Source organism: Azolla caroliniana, unplaced genomic scaffold, assembly GCF_043228905.1.
Source record: "Azolla caroliniana isolate FFs.n. ecotype wild unplaced genomic scaffold, voAzoCaro1.0.p SCAF_10, whole genome shotgun sequence".
Lineage (NCBI taxonomy): Eukaryota > Viridiplantae > Streptophyta > Polypodiopsida > Salviniales > Salviniaceae > Azolla > Azolla caroliniana.
In genome coordinates, this window is record NW_028230445.1 from 8,757,602 (window position 1) to 8,774,636 (window position 17,035).

The following is a 17,035-nucleotide window of genomic DNA, read 5'->3' on the forward strand; positions in this document are numbered from 1 at the left end:
CGGGTACTCTTCATCCGATTCTCACCGGGTCTTCCGTAGCCGGGTACTCCTCATCCGGTTCTCACCGGGTCTTCCATAACCGGGTACTCTTCATCCGGTTCTGATCAGGTCATCGCATCCGGAGGGACCTATTTCCTAACATCTCTCTCACTCTCTCCTTGGTCCAAGACCCCCATGGTCCCACCTCTTCTTACACGCGAACGTGAAACTTCGCGACAACGTGCAATTCCACCGCTTGGGCTGCCCATGCCATCCATCCTTTGTCTAGCGCCATTTTCAATTGCGCTGTGAACCTCTCCCGATTCGTTTGTAGAAGGATCCGCACGTTGTATGTGATGGCCTGGCAACGGTTGCGTGCTTCATCCACCAATTTCTTGAGGTTTGCAATTTCTTGTTGACTATTTGCCGCCGCTTCTTCGTACATGCTCTTTAGGCCCGCCCACAACTGAGATTCCTTCGCATGAAGTTCTTCTAATTTCCCCATTTCATTGTTTAGGCGGATTTTGAGCTGATGCCTTCTTTCCTGTTCACGCACCAACTGCTTGTCGAACCACACCTTCTTTTTCTCCAATAAGGTCCGGAGTCCCATGATTGCCGCCTCCGATTTCTTCGCCTCCTCCCTTAATTAGGTGTTTTCTTCTTTTGTCTGGGTGTGCTGTGTTGTCTCTGCAACAAGTTTCTCTTCAAGGGTTTTTAATGCCTTTCGGCTGTTGGCCCCGATGTCCTTTTCCCTGTCTGAGGATTGGTGAAGTTCAGCGCAAAGGCGGTCAATTTCTCATTCTGCTAGTTGTACGGCCCTACTCTAGTGGGCTTGAGATCTGTGATAGGATGGAGGAGAAGGTGAGGGAGGGGAGCGATGAGAGCGCTGAGAGTTAGGAGGTGGGTTTCTGTTTTCTGCAGAAGATCTTCTATTTCTTTCTTTTTGTGGCCTAGGGTTCATTGGGCGGTGAGCCATCGTGGTGCCACGTGTTCTTGATCTAGAAGTCTGTGCATGCATTCAGTCATTTTTTAATAACATCGCTATCTTCTCCTTCTTTTTTTCCGTTCCAGTTACATACAACCTATTTTTACATTATGATACAAGTGGGGCCGTCCACTTACGCCATGGGTTCTCCGGCTTTGTCCTGTCCGACGGTAAATGGGTTAGGTGGCGTACGGCCCAGGTAAGGTTTAAGGTGGAACCCATTCACCTTTTGTCGTAAGACTTCCCTGGACAGCGTGCCTAGTTTGAACGTGCCGTGTTCCGCTCCTATTATCCAGTACGGGCCTGCCCAGCGGAATCATAACTTCCTTGGCATATGGCCCATGCGGGTTTGGAAAACTAGTACCGCTCAACCGATCGAGAAATCCTTTTCCCATGCGTTCCGATGTTGATCCACAAACGCTTTACGCTAACGTTGTCCCTGCTCCAACACAGCCATGCTATGTACGCGTTTTCGCCGAGTTCGAGTAGTTGGTGGAGCCGTACCTCCTCCGACTTGGCTTCCGATAGTTGGTCCCGTACCTGAATGCGTAGAGTGGGTATCTGAAACTCTACCGGCATCACAGCCTCCAACCCAAACGCTAGCCGAAACGGTGTTGACTATATGCTTGTTTTGTAGCTGGTTTTGTACACCCATAACGCACTCTGTAATTTGGTAACCCAATCCGTTCTATTTTCATTGACGATTTTCTTTAAGATGGTCTGCAACGTCTTGTTGGTGGATTTCGCTAACCCATTCGCCTATGGATAATATGGCGTACTCTTCTTGTGGACTACGGCGTAATGATGTGTTAGTTCTCGAACAACCATATTGAGAAAGTGGCTCCCTTGGTCACTGATAAGCTCAATCAGACAGTCGAACCGGCACCAGATGTGCTTGTAAAGGAATCTCGCTATGACAACCACCGTATTTTCTCGTAGTGCCTTTGCTTCTACCCACTTGGTGCAATAATCCGTGGCTAGCAATATGTATTTATTGCCCGTACGGGCCGCCGCTGGTGTGAAGGGGCCCACAAAATCCAATCCCCACTTTTGGAAGGGGTCTAATGGTAATACGGGTTGGTGTGGCATCCTTGCGCCCTCCGTGGGTTGGCCCATCCGTTGACACAAATCACACTTTCTGCAATACTCATATGCGGCCTTCTATGTAGTCGGCCACCATAGGACCACCTACCATATTTTCCGAGCTGTAACATCACCTGCGTAACGGCCACCTGTCGTGCCGCAGTGAGCCTCCCGTAAGACAGCTTCTTTCTCATTGTGACGTACCTTGCGTCGCCAAATGCCATCACTTCCTTTGTGATATAAAATTCCTTCTACCAGGCAGAAGTTACAACTTCGGACGGCTAATCGTTTCTTCTCGTCCGGGCGTAATTGTGGTGGAGGCAGTCTCGTAGTAAAAAAGTATGTCATTTCCATAAGCCATCGGTCCGGAAAGGTCGATTCCGTTCTTTCTGCTAGTGCTGCGACCCGTAGAATGTCACTCGCCCATCCAATGTTAACCTGAACTCCATCATTTTGGACTGGTGTGCTACCGCCTCAGAAAGGCGCTACGCCATGTGGTTTGCATTCCAAACATTGAGGAACATGCAAATATGAGTTGCGGCATTGGTTTCGCCGTTAAAACGGGGATAGGCAAAGGCCATGTTGGGGGCTATGGCAGGTCGGGAAAGACCACAATGTTGCTGTGGTGAGCGTGTTCCCCGCGAGGTATTTGGAGAGCGGAAAATCACCTTTGTGATCACGACAGGTAGTGTTGAGGTCGTTGAGGCGAGGCTTTTGCCGTGCGCAAACCTCTGCCTGGCGTGTGATGGACCTTATGATTGGCCGGTCTAGTCATGTTGGTTCTTTGGGGAGTCGGTGGCTAAACATCCATTCGTTGTTGTTCGTCCGTGAGAAGACACAGATCACCAAGCGTGCCAAAAGTGTTACCGATAAGGAACACGGTCTACGGTCAGTCCTTCGACCTAGACCTCCAAGTGACTGTGTGACAACGAACAATAGCGTATGTGCGTAATCCGTAGGGGAATGTTCCCCATAACCTAGCAGCGTATAAGGGAGACGGCTACAACCGAGCTCCTTAACAGTGGCTACACTCTCACCGTTGCTTACTTCTACACTCTCAGGTTTACAGACACACAGTAGATTAGTCGTAGCTATACACAGATATCAGAGAAGATAGAATTCTATTACGATACGCTTCTTTACATTCCAAAATTACACGCTACCTCTATCAGAGGTTTTCTGCCCTTTATATACGTAGGGTCTTTTATCCGTTCACGCTTCTCGCGTGAACCGTTACATGCATTACAATCTTATACTATTTCCTATTCCTGCGCTTTTGTTCGTCGGTTACTATTCCGGCGGGCAACATGCAGTGGCTACATAGGCAGCTGAACAACGATGGTCGAAGACGGAGCCAAAGACAGAGATAGAGATGAAGACGCGGACGGGATGACAACAACGACATCCAAATGGCGGCGATGCAGGACATCGACAACCGGATGACGGCCGACACAGGCAACAAACAGCGATGGCGACGACTGGACAGGCCGATAGAGACAACGACAACGATGGAGCAAGCCGGACATGCGCTTGAATAGTGGACGGGCCAGATCGGACGAACACATCCGGATCGGACAACGAAGAACGACCGAAGTGGCTAGACAGAAGCCGGAGTGGCCGGAGTGATCGGAGAGCGGCGAGAATGGCCGGAATGGCAGAACATCGGTCAAAGTGGCCAAACAACACCGGAACGGAGATGGCGACTAGACAAACGGATGACGCCGGACAATGATTAAGATGGAGATGGACAAACATTGGCCGGACCGACGATTGATGCAGTTGGACACATGAATGGGACGACGACGAGAGAAACAAACAGACGAAGAGTTAGAACGAACAGACAATCAAATAAATGACCAACAGAGACTAACAGCGGCCGAATAGACAGCCAGTTCAACAACGGCCAAATCGACGACCAAAAGGCATAGAGGCAGTCAGATAAGGCCGAGATAGTGGGACGAAAAGCGGCTGAACACTGGAAATGCAACAGCCGAAGTGGTGACCGCATAGCAGAACAACAACAGAGATGGACGGCGAGGCGATGGCGACAGACAACAACAATGACAAAGACGAACGAAGCAATAGAGATGAACGAGAAAGCAAACTGAGAAAAACAGAAAGAAGAAAGAAGAAGATAAATGAAGCAGAAAATAAGAAGAAGAGAGAAGAGCAATGTAGAGAAAAAGAAGAATAAGATAAAGAAGGAACAGAAAAGGAAGAAGAAGAAGAAAGAGAAGAAGCATCGCAACAACTACAGAAGAGAAGCAGACGACAAGGAAGAAAGAGAGGACGAAGACAACGAAGATGCAACGACAAGAGAGAAAACATAAGCAGAGAAGAGAGAAGAAGACAAATACAAAAGGGAAGGTAAAAATGACCTAAAAGCAAAAGAGAGAGAAAAAGATAAAATAGGGGTATGAGACCAATTTTTGAAACCCTGAGGGTATTGAGTTAAAGTTCAAAAACTGGAGCGTACATAATTAAAATTGTACAAACCAAAGGGCACCTACGAAATTTCGAAAACTCATCAACCTAAAAGAAATGGACGCGATCGACACACAACTCACAAAATCAACAAAAGGAAGATACACATACACACAACGTTTTTGGACCCATGATATCTGAAAGAGTGATGATAGAAAGATAAGATAAAGAAGATATATAAATCTAAAACTACAAAGATCTATTGATCATGAAAGAAGGAAGAGAGAAAGAAGATACAACTACAAATATCTATTGATAAGAATTTAATCAACACTACATGAATTGGAAAGAAACCACCGTGACAAGAAAGAGACCCCCCTACCACCTTACTCTTCTTGCTTTATATAAAGTTCTTTTCCACTAGATAAGTTTCCCTTGCTTTCTTTTTTATGCTTTTTTTAGAGTTTTTCATCGAGTCCTATTCTTATCTATGACATAGCAATCTTCAAATCGTCATATCTCTTTCGTCCGAGCTCCAAATTTAGAGCTTTAAAAAGATATGGATAGCTCTCTTCACAAGCTTTCTAACCCATGGTTGCCCATTATATTTATCTTCCAAACAAATGAGTTATGAGCGTTCGTTGTAGACTGTGTTTTGGTGGCCCGCGTTTTTCTTCTTTTACTTTTCTCCATCTTTCTAGCTTTTAGTTTGACTTATCCTCCAAACCTTAGCTCATGTTCTTGGCCTCCGGATGTGAATGCTCCATACCTTATATTTTTGTAGTGTCCAATACCTTGAATTCTAAAATCACTATCACAATATCAATGTTCGTGAACCGACAGAATGAGAATGTTCGTGTTGATAAAGTCGTTGACCGAAGGAGATGTTCGAGTCAAGCGCTCCGATTGAGGGAGTTGATTGTTGAGACAACCGATGGAAATTTCGGTCGAAGAAAGATTATGGTCAAGGCATAAGGGATCGACGTGCAAGGCACTCTCCCACGGGTGTGCCATATTGTGTTACCGTACGAGATGTACGGGTGATTGATAAGTGTGATAAGTGAGGGTGAAAGATGTAATGTGTTGATATGTATGTGTAATTTTATACGATTATGAGTGTGAATGTAAGTGTGAGTGTGGTGGATACAAAGAGGTGTGAGTAGTGACTAGGTGTGAATGCCAAGGGGGCTTGCAACCTTGTGTATCTACCCCTTTGTACCTATTTAACCCCTTATGGGGAATGAATGAACACAAGGAACATTTCTCTCTGAATCTCTCTCTCTCTCTTGTCATCTCTCTCTCTCTCTCTCTCTCTCTCTCTCTCCCTTACGTTGAACCCCCTTGGGAGGGGGGTGGAGCCATTCTAGGCACCACCCTCCACCCCTCAATGCTTGTCTTGTTGTTCATGATCTCTCTCACCATCATACCATTCATCATCTTCATTATTATCATCAATCATCCCAACGCTCATCGCATACACCATCTCCATCATCAATAATCATTATCATAAATATTAACCCTAACCCTAAAAACCTATAGCACTTTAAGATTCACTTGTTGTGAAAAATTTACCAAAATTTGCTCCATGAGAGAATTAAAGTGAGGCTGAAGCAAAAGAGAAGAGTTAAAGCATAATGGAGGCTTTCCAAGTAAGGATTTATACATGTCAATTGTATGACTACAAATCTCCAAACAAATAGGAAAGTGATCTGAAGTTCCTACATCTTGTAAAACTATCATACGAAGTGATGTTGGTAAAAAAGAATCATTGTGCATCACATACATTCTATCTAAACAACTGCATGTTTGTTTATGTTGAGCGGATTGGAAGTAAAACCTAGATCATTCCCATGCAACCATGTCCAAACATCCAACTTCAAAACCTCCATAGCCAATGAATCCCAAGCAAGTTGCTCAGGATCATCCATGATTGAATGTTCAGACGTCGATTGAGATGCATCAACACACATGTTAAAATCACTCATAAGTAATCTTGGACGGCCCACACATAGGGTTTGCCGGAGTGAGCCCCATAATGCAATACATTGAGTGGCTTGGTTAGGGGCATAAATCCCAACCACCCACACAACCTCGCCAAAAAAAGTGATTTCTAGAACCCAAAACCGGCCATAAGGATAATTATGCACCACCTGAGGAAAATACTTATCCCGCATGATTAATACCACAGTCGAATAATGATTATTAACATGTCCTGCATAGAATGATGAATATCCACGCAAATGAACTGTGGATCCTATTAACTCATGACACTTATGGCTCAACTGCACAGAATATATCCCATTCTTTACTTAATAAAGTTTGCCATAATATATACTTCTTATGAGGAGAACATGCCCCTCCCAGATTCCATGTTACCACTTTCATTCAGTCAACAATGTTATGGGTGCACTTGCTCCTTTAGAGCAACCAATGTCATGAAACTAGTGAAAGCATGTTCAAATGTTGCATATGGATTTTCATGCACCACATCCTTAGAGTTGTCTATCGAACTCTTTTGTTTAGGTTCTCCCGTTTGACGAAAACCTCGAGAATTCGATGAATTTACAATCCGTCCCAATGAATCAAATTGAAGGTGAAGGGGTAATCCCTTATCCTTAAATTGTCTTTACCAAGGAACTTTTCGAGGACCCTCCCTAGTTCCTGAATTACTTTTCCAAGTAGTCTCACGAGTAGTGGGCAAACTATTACGTTACATATTCATTGATTTGCCCTTCCACTTACCCTTAACATGATGCCAATCCTTTTCAACAATAACATCATTACTAGTTCTATCCAACGGTTTTTTCCCCTTATCTATAACCACCAAATTTTGTTTTTCCATATCCATAGATTGAGTTCCCTTATTCTTAGGGCCCAAACCTTGAAGTGAAACCTCTTTATAACCTGCTCTAGATTATGTTCCTTCATCCATAACAACCACCATATCTGACACACCAACATCTCCCCCAACTCCTTCCTTACCATTCCCTTCATTAGGAGCCTCTATAGTTGAAGGACAATGACGATGGCATTCCACCATAAAGTGACCCCATTCACCACATCCAAAACAGTGACTTGCAAATGTCGCCCAGTTCAATTTAAAACAAAGTCTTTTCATTCCAAGTGTGTTCATATGCACCCATCCTGGCCTCTTACGACTTGTATCCCATAACACACAAAATCTGCACTTATTTGTAGCATTTGCATGTGGAGATACCAACACTTCACCCATTTGACTCATCAACTCTGGTAAAAGTGACCATAAGAAAGCATGCTTACAATCCATTGTTACCCAAACAGGGCATTCTTGTTTCAACAAAGCATGATAGTCCACAACAGGGGACCATTACATTACATGCACCAATCGTTTATCAAAAAACACTGGAACTTTAGCCAATAGTGCACTTCGATGTTCCGATGAACGAAACACTACATCATTAAACTGCTCGTAGTCCTCCATATATATTTTCAACACAATTTGGTGACACGATTGAGAACCATTGTTTAATCCATTAATGTATGGGAGTTTCCCAATAGAAAACAATATAACTTCATGATCATAGAATACATCAAAAGATTGCAACACTACCTTAGCATCCACATCATGCACATCCTCATCATTGCATTCTTTCACTGCATTTTCATTTTCTTCCACAGTATCAGACAATAAGGTATTGGCAATTCCCCATAAAGTATCCCAATTACAATTATCCTTGTTAGCCTCATCTACATGTATTACTTCAACATATGTCGCTTTTTTCTCATTAATTTCGTCAATGCCCTTAAAACTCTTAGAGCTTCCAATGTCTTCCCTTTCACGATTACATTCAACCATCAGATTACTCTTTTTTGGATCAATTGTTTCCATATCGATGTCCCCCACAATTTGAGAGGACTGCATGTTTAAATCCATTATTCTTGACGTGACAGTGATCTGGGATAAAAACAATTTTTCATGAACAAGAAAGAAAATCAAAACTCACCCGATTGAAGAGGTTGAAGATGATGAATACAATTGAAGACCCGCAATGTGTGTTGAGTATGTGGATGCCAACAACACAAGATTTTGACAGGAACACACGCTCCCGATGAACAACGCTCGGCCACAACCGAGCATAGCATAAAACACAGAAAACGGATAATGAATGTAGGACATAGTGAAGAGAAGAGCACAGGATGTTAACATGGAAAACCCAAACTAGGGAAAAACCACGACAACCCACAGACTGCAAACTATCACTATATCAGAATGTACAATAGTAGAGCACCGAGGCAACGACCTCGAGCTTGCTATCTTCACCACAGGCGACAGTTACAAAAGAGGCAATGACCTCTTCTTCTCTCTCTCTCTCTCTCTCTCTCTCCGTACACTGTTACGCGCTCTAATCTTGCGCCAACAAGAATGACAACAACATCATCACTAAGTTTGCCCTAAGTCATATTTATACTAATATGACTTTTTGGCTATTTACAAATATAGCCCCGATGGACTCTCAAAAACATATTTATGAATATGTCATTTCATCCGGTGAGCACTCCTCACCGGGCCTGCATCATCCGGCGCTTGCCGGGCACTCATCCTCCGGTTCTCATCGGGTCTTCCGTTTCCGGGTACTCCTCATCCGGTTATCACCGGATCTTTCGTTGCCAGGTACTCCTCATCCGGTTCTCACCGGGTCTTCCGTAGCCGGGTACTCCTCTTCCGGTTCTCATCCGTAGTCGGGTACTCTTCATCCGGTTCTCACCGGGTCATCCCCTCCGGAGGGACCTGTTTCCTAACAAACTCCCCCTTCACTCCGGCATGGGATGTCTTAGTAGTCCGACCCGCTTCCGACATGCATCCAGCTTGTCAGGTGTCAGTACTTTGGTCAACATATCTGACCCGTTCTCGGCCGTGTGGATCTTCGTCATCGCGAACTCTTGGTCATCTACTCTTTCCCGGATCCAGTGATACCTACATTGTATATGCTTCGTCCGGGAATGGTAGGCCGCATTCTTAGCAAGTTGGATGGCACTTTGACTGTCGCAATAGAGCGGGTATTGAACTTGCCGGATATGGAGCTCTCTGATGAAGTCCTTCATCCATAATATTTCCTTGCCGGCTTCCATAGCCGCCATGTACTCCGCCTCCGTGGTTGACAACGCAACCGTCTTCTGCAGCCTTGCCTGCCACGAAACAACTCCCCCTGCATATGTCATTACATACCCGGATGTAGACCGGCTGGTATCCACATCAACCGACATGTCCGAATCGGTAAAACCGTCAAGTTGAGGTTTACCGGAACCGAATCGGAGACACATATTTGAAGTGCCCTTCAAGTACCAGAGTATCCATTTGACCGCGTTCTAGTGCTCCTTGCCAAGATTTCTCATAAACCGGCTCACCACTCCGACTGCATATCCTATATGCGGTCGGGTACACACCATTGCGTACATTAAGCTTCCGGCGGCTGAGGCATATGGAACCTTCATCATATCAGCCTTCTCAGCTTTCGTCTTCAGGCTTTGCTTACCAGATAACCTGTAGTTTGCCGGAAGTGTCGATCCGACCGGTTTCGCATCTGACATGTTGAAACATTGATGCACCTTTGTCACATACTTCTCCTGTGACAGCCACACTTGCTTCATTCACCGATTCTGGATAATATGCATCCCCAACAGTTGTCTTGCCGGACCCAAGTCTTTCATTGAGAAGGTTTGGTTGAGAGCCTTCTTCAGCATCCGTATTCCGGCTTGGTTCCGTTCGACGATCAACATGTCGTCCACGTACAGAAGGAGTATCAGGAAGTCGCCTCCTTCGAACTTCTTCACAAACACATAGTGATCGGCCTACGTCTTGTGGTACCCTTGATCGGTCATGAAGGAGTCGAACTTCCGGTACCATTGTCGGGGAGCCTGCTTTAGTCTGTACAGGCTCTTCTTTAACCGGCAAACCAGTTGCTCCTTCCCTTTCTCATAAACCGGCTCACCACTCCGACTGCGTATCCTATATGCGGTCAGGTACACACCATTGCGTACATTAAGCTCCCGATGGCTGAGGCATATGGAACCTTCATCATATCAGCCTTCTCAGCTTTTGTCTTCGGCCTTTGCTTACCAGATAACCTGCAGTTTGCCGGAAGTGTTGATCCGACCGGTTTCGCACTGACATGTTGAACCGGTGAAGCACCTTTGTCACATACTTCTCCTGTGACAACCACACTTGCTTCATTCACCGGTTCCGGATAATATGCATCCCAAGCATCTGTCTTGCCGGACCCATGTCTCTCATTGAGAAGGTCCGGTTGAGATCCGTATTCCGGCTTGGTTCCGTTCAACGATCAACATGTCGTCCATGTACAGAAGGAGTATCAGGAAGTCGCCTCCTTCGAACTTCTTCACAAACACATAGTGATCGGCCTGCGTCTTGTGGTACCCTTGATCGGTCATGAAGGAGTCGAACTTCCGGTACCATTGTCGGGAGGCCTGCTTCAGTCCGTACAGGCTCTTCTTCAACCGGCAAACCAGTTGCTCCTTCCCTTTCTCCATGAATCCTTCCGGTTGCTGCATGTAGATCTCCTCTTCGAGGTCACCGTGAAAGAATGTCGTCTTCATGTCCAGTTGCTCTACCTCAAGGTCCATGCTTGCCGCTATACTCAGCACCGTCCGGATGGAGGTCATCTTTACTACCGGGGCAAATATCTCGTTGAAGTCCACGCCCTTCTTCTACTGGAACCCCTTCACCACGATCATGGCTTTGTATCTCGAGGGGTTTCCGGCATCTACCGGTTTCAACTTGTACACCCACTTGTTTCGGAGTGCCTACTTTCCTTTCGGCAACTCCACCAATTTGTATGTATGGTTCTCATGCAGGGAATCCATCTCATCCTGCATGGCACTTAACCAATTTGTGGGTGTCATCCTTCGCTTCTTCGAAGCTTTCTGGCTCCCCCTCATCGGTTAGTAGCACATGCTCTGATCATCGTAGAATCCTTACCGGTCAACTCGGAGTTCATTATCTTCTTTTCCGACTCCCAATCGGCGAGCGTCTTGTCCTCCATGAAGATAATATCTTGACTCTGGAATACCTTCTTGTCAACCACGTCCCACACTCGGTAGCCGAACTCATCGTCGCCGTAACCGAGGAATATGCATGGTCGGGTCTTCGGATCCAGTTTTCCTCTCCGGTCCCTAGCTACATGCACATACGCAAGACACCCGAATACCTTCAGATGCCGGTAGGACCCTTCCTTACTGTTCTAGACTCTTTGTGGCGTGTCTCCGTCCAAGGGTACTAAGGGTGATTTGTTTATCACATATGTCGTCGTCGACAGTGCCTCAGCCCAAAACTTCTTGGGTAGTTTTGCATGTGCCAGCATACACTGGACCCTCTCCATTATGGTCCGGTTCATCCTCTCGGCCAACCCGTTTAGTTCCGGCGTCTTCGGCACGGTAAATTCGAGCCGGACTCCCTTCGAGCGACAATAATCCTCGAACTGCCCCCAGTATTCACCTCCATTATCTACTCGAACCACCTTCAGCTTCCGGCCGGTTTCTCTTTCCACAATTGCGTGGAGCTCTTTGAAGACGAATAGCACCTGATCCTTCGTCTTCAACGGTGTGGCCCACAACTTCCGGCTGTGATCATCTATGAACGTCACGAAGTACTGCAATCCGGCATGTGACTTCGTGTCCACTTGACATACATCAGTATGCACCAACTCCAGTGGTGCATTACGTCTCATCTGTGGCCTCGATAGGAAGGAGGTCCGGTTTTGTTTACCGGCCAGACAATCAGTGCACGTTCTTCACTGGAATGAGGTTGTCATCTGCAAGCCTCTTCATCCCCTTCTCGCTCATGTGACACAACCTCTTGTGCCACAGCTCACCGGCAGTGTCGGATGCTACATTTACTTTTTCCGTGCACAACCGGGCATTCATCAAGTACAACTTGCCAAGCCACAATTAGGCTCCCTTTACTGAACTTCATAACACCGTTCCGGATGCTACCCATGTAGCCTTCATCATCTTGCCGACCGACTGATATCAGGTTCAGATGAAACTCCGGAACGTGTCGGACATCGTTCAGCAGCAGCTTGCATCCGGTTGGCGTTGTCAACCACACGTCTCCTATGCCGACAATTCGGCATGTACCTTCATTCCCCATCCGGACACAGCCATGATCACCGGTTGAGTAGGATGAGAAGTATTTCTGGTCCGGGGTAAGGCGGAACGACACTCCAGAGTCGACCACCTAGGTCATCTCGTCGCCGGCAAGGTTTAGCTCACTCTCCTCGGTGATGAGCATCAACTCTTCTTCACTTGCCGCGATTTCCGTCGTTCCCTTCCGGTCTGGCCCCCTCCGGTCTTTACCGTTTCGGTCTGGTGTCCACTTCGAATCGGTACCATCGGTTTCCTTTACTTTTCAGAAGTGCCGACAGTTCTTCTGGAAGTGTCCCGGCTTGCCGCAATAGAAGTAGGTAGGCCTCCCCCTTGACTTTGACCGTGTCCCCGACTTTTCTCGGTTCTGGGGGGCTACGGTTCCTTTGTCTTCCGCGTTCCGATTCGGTAAGGAGAACTTTGGAGTTGGAGCTCGTATCCTTATCTTTCCAATGTGCCTCCTCATCTAGCAAGCTCGACTTCACTCTTGCTAGGGATAACCATTTCCCTTCCGGCCCGGCGTTGCCCAAAGTGACAACCAGTGTCTCCCAGTTATCCGAGAGGGAACCGAGCAGGAGTAGCGCTAGTACCTCATCGGCGAGAGGTACATCCAATGATGTTGCCTGGTGTATCAGCCCCTGGAAGGCATTCATGTGCTCCGCCATGCTGGAACCATCTTGGTACTGGAGTCTTACTAGCTTCCGGAATACCGAAACCTCGTTAACAACATTTTTGTTCTGAAACATAATGCCGATCTTCTCCCAGAGCTCATGAGCCTTGCTCTCTTCATTGAAGTTGTTGTTTAGGCTCATGTCGATGAAGCACCATATGTACATCATTGTGATCATGTGCATCACCTCCCATATCGTGGCGTCGATTTTGTCCGGTCTCTTGTCCCCGAACTAAACCGGCAACCAAAGATATTTAACCACGAGCATGTCCCTCATCTCCGACTTCCACACGGAATAGTTGTAACCAGTGAGCTTGAACATGCCTCCCAACGATTCGTCCATATTCTGTGTCGTTTCGCTCTGATACTAGTTTGACAAAAACACACGCTCCCGATGAACAACGCTTGGCCACAACCGAGCCTAGGATAAAACCCAGAAAACGGATAATGAACGCACGACACAATGAAGAGAAGAGTACACAGGATGTTAATGTAGAAAACCAAAACTAGGGAAAAACCACGGCAGCCCACAGACTGCAAACTATCACTATATCAGAATGTACAATAGTAGAGCACCGAGGCAACGACCTCGAGTTTGCTATCTTCGCCACAACCGGTGGTTACAACAGAGGCAACAACCTCTTCTTCTCTCTCTCTCTCTCTCTCTCTCTGTACACTGTTACGCGCTCTAATCTTGCGCCAACAAGAATGACAACAACATCATCACTAAGTTTGCCCTAAGTCATATTTATACTAATATGACTTTTCGGCTATTTACAAATATAGCCTTGATGGACTCTCAGAAACATATTTACGAATATGTCCCTTTATCCGGTGAGCACTCCTCACCGGGCCTGGATCATCCGGTGCTTGCCGGGCACTCATTATCCGGTTCTCACTGGGTCTTTCGTTTCCGGGCACTCCTCATCCGGTTATCACCGGGTCTTCCGTTGCTGGGTACTCCTCATCCGGTTCTCACCGGGTCTTCCGTAGCCGGGTACTCCTCATCCGGTTCTCACCGGGTCATCCCATCCGGAGGGACCTGTTTCCTAGCAGATTCCTTATTTTAATCTCTGCTTATCGCACAGAACACCAAATTTAATTTTCTATATCTAGTTGCGAAGCTCTAATCTAGGGCTTTCCAACGCATGTCATTATGCTCGATTCCGTTACCGATAAAGAGCGCAACAATAAAAACATTTTCGTTTTCTCTTCCCCTCTCCACTCTTGCTTTTTTTTTCACTCTCTCACTCTCACACTCTCTCTCTCTCTCTCTGTTTTGTCTCATGAGCACATACACACACACAAACACATTGTTTTCATGGTATCAGAGCGTGTGGTAGCTTGATCCAAGATCATCGCCTTCACGTGTCTCATGCTCAAGCTCGCAAAGAACCGATTGATCACTACAACAATGATTTTTGCATAGCTCGCATCAAGAGTAGAAGAAGTTCGATAATGAACACCCAAATGGGCAGCGCTCTGCCCACTGAGAAGCTCAATAGAACAAACTTCACATCTTGGGAGTACAAGATGCATCAGTACCTTGTCGGACAAGGTTACTAGAGCTACATCGAGGGAGCTCACGAAACACAACCCAACCCAACACACGCCGACTACCTAGCATGGGAGCAGGCCGCGAGCCATGTGTTGTACTACCTTGCGTCATGCGTTTATGACCACATGCTCGGCTATATTCGAGATTCGAAAACACCAAAAGAAGCTTGGGGAAATCTCAAGAAGATTTTAGCGGCCAATATGGTTGCATGAAAGCTCGAACTTCGACAGGAGCTAAAGAACATGCAACAAAGAGACATGTCGATCACCGGCTATACCTTGAAGATCAAGGATGTGTGATGCCCTTGGTTCCATTAATGTCATAATCGACGATGACGAAATGGTGCAAATATGCCTCAACGGCTTGGCACCTCGATTCGGCACGATCAAATCGTCCATTCTTGCAAGAAAGAACCCTCCTTCCTTTTTCAACCTTCAATTGATTCTGTTGGTCGAAGAAAATCATGTTCGGCAGAGGAACAATGCACCTAATGGTCAGATGCTCTACTCACAGTCAGATGTTAGAAGAGGATTCGGACGTGGAAACAGAGGTCGGTTCGGACGAGGCCGACACGGTTGGCCGATCCAAGAGCGTAACTTCCACCAATGGCAAGAAGACAGAAATTGTCCCAGAGAGTTCGACAGAAGGGGGAGCCACCTCGCCGGACCGAGCAATTATAACTACCCGATTGAATGCGGTTACTATGGAAAACACGACCACTATGAAGAGGAGGGCTAGAAAAAGATACGAGACTCAGCTTCGACTAGCCGACAACTCACAAACCTCGCTTCGAATTCGGACTACAATGATCGTGGCAGGATGTTCGTAATGAGGCATGAAGCACACTCGATGTCGGCACAAGCCCGGACCAACACCGCTTCTTCAGATAACACATGGTTTGTCGACTCAGGAGCATTCAATCACATGATGTCCCATGCAGATTTGTTCCAAGAATTGTGGAAGCCTGATCGATCCGGCTATGTCAAAATTGGAGATATACGACTCACCCAATTCGGCATGTCAGGAATGTTCCATTCGGAAATGACGGCAAACAAACCTACCTCAAGAACGTCTTGCATGTCCCAACCATCACAAAAAACTTGGTCTCAGTCGGCCAGATTTTCGAACAAGGTATGTAAGTACGATTCAATAATGAAGGGTGCTTCATCGAAAAGGACGATCAACTTATAGTGCACGGTCGCCTAGAAGGCCGAATGTTCATCCTCAAATAAGAGGAGGTGAAATCGGCTATGTTCGCAAAAGGCCTCAAAGTCGAAATAGTCTTGGAACTGTGGCACAAGAGAATCGGCCACATCAATCTTCAAAAGCTCCAGAACATGCAGACCAAAGTAGGCATAATTGAACTCCCGACATTTACTGAGAAGGAGATTACGGGCGTATGCGAGGCATGCCAGTTCGGAAAACACACCGACATCCATTCCCAAAAGAGAGGAATGTAAGCAAAGGGATCCTGGATGTACTACATTCAGATGTGTGGGGACTAGCCCCGATGGCAACATTCGGTGGTTGCCGATATTATGTCACGTTCATCGACGACTTCTCCAGGCATACCTAGTTCTGCTCGATGAAACAGAAGAGCGAAGTGTTCGGCCACTTCCAAAGGTTCAAAAATGAATTCGAAAAAGGCATGGGTCGGCACGTACACTGCCTTTGATCGGATGGAGGCAAAGAATATTTCTCGGATGAGTTTACGACATATCTCCGAAAGGAAGGAATACGACGAGAAATCTCGTGTCGACATACATCTTTGCAAAATGGTGTAGTCGACGGAAGAATTGGCACATAGTAGAGGTTGCACAGGCAATGACGACTGAGAAGAACTTGCCGAAATTGTACTCGACAGAAGCGGGGAACACGGCCATATATCTCATGAACAAGTGTACAACCTCGGGGGTAAACGACATAACCCATCATGAGAGGTTTTTTTGAAAGAAGGCGGATTTATCACATGTTTGGATTTTCGGCTCAATCGCCTAGGTGCATATTCCCGACAAAATGCGACAAAAGCTCGACCCGAAGTTGGAGAAATGTATCCTTGTAGGATACTCGCTCGAACAGAAGGGGTACAAATGCTACAACCTATCTACCCAAAAAATTCGAGTAAGTTGAGACGTCGCTTTTGACGAGTTGGCATCCTGGTACAATTCATAGACGACTCTGATTTCTATTCCAATCG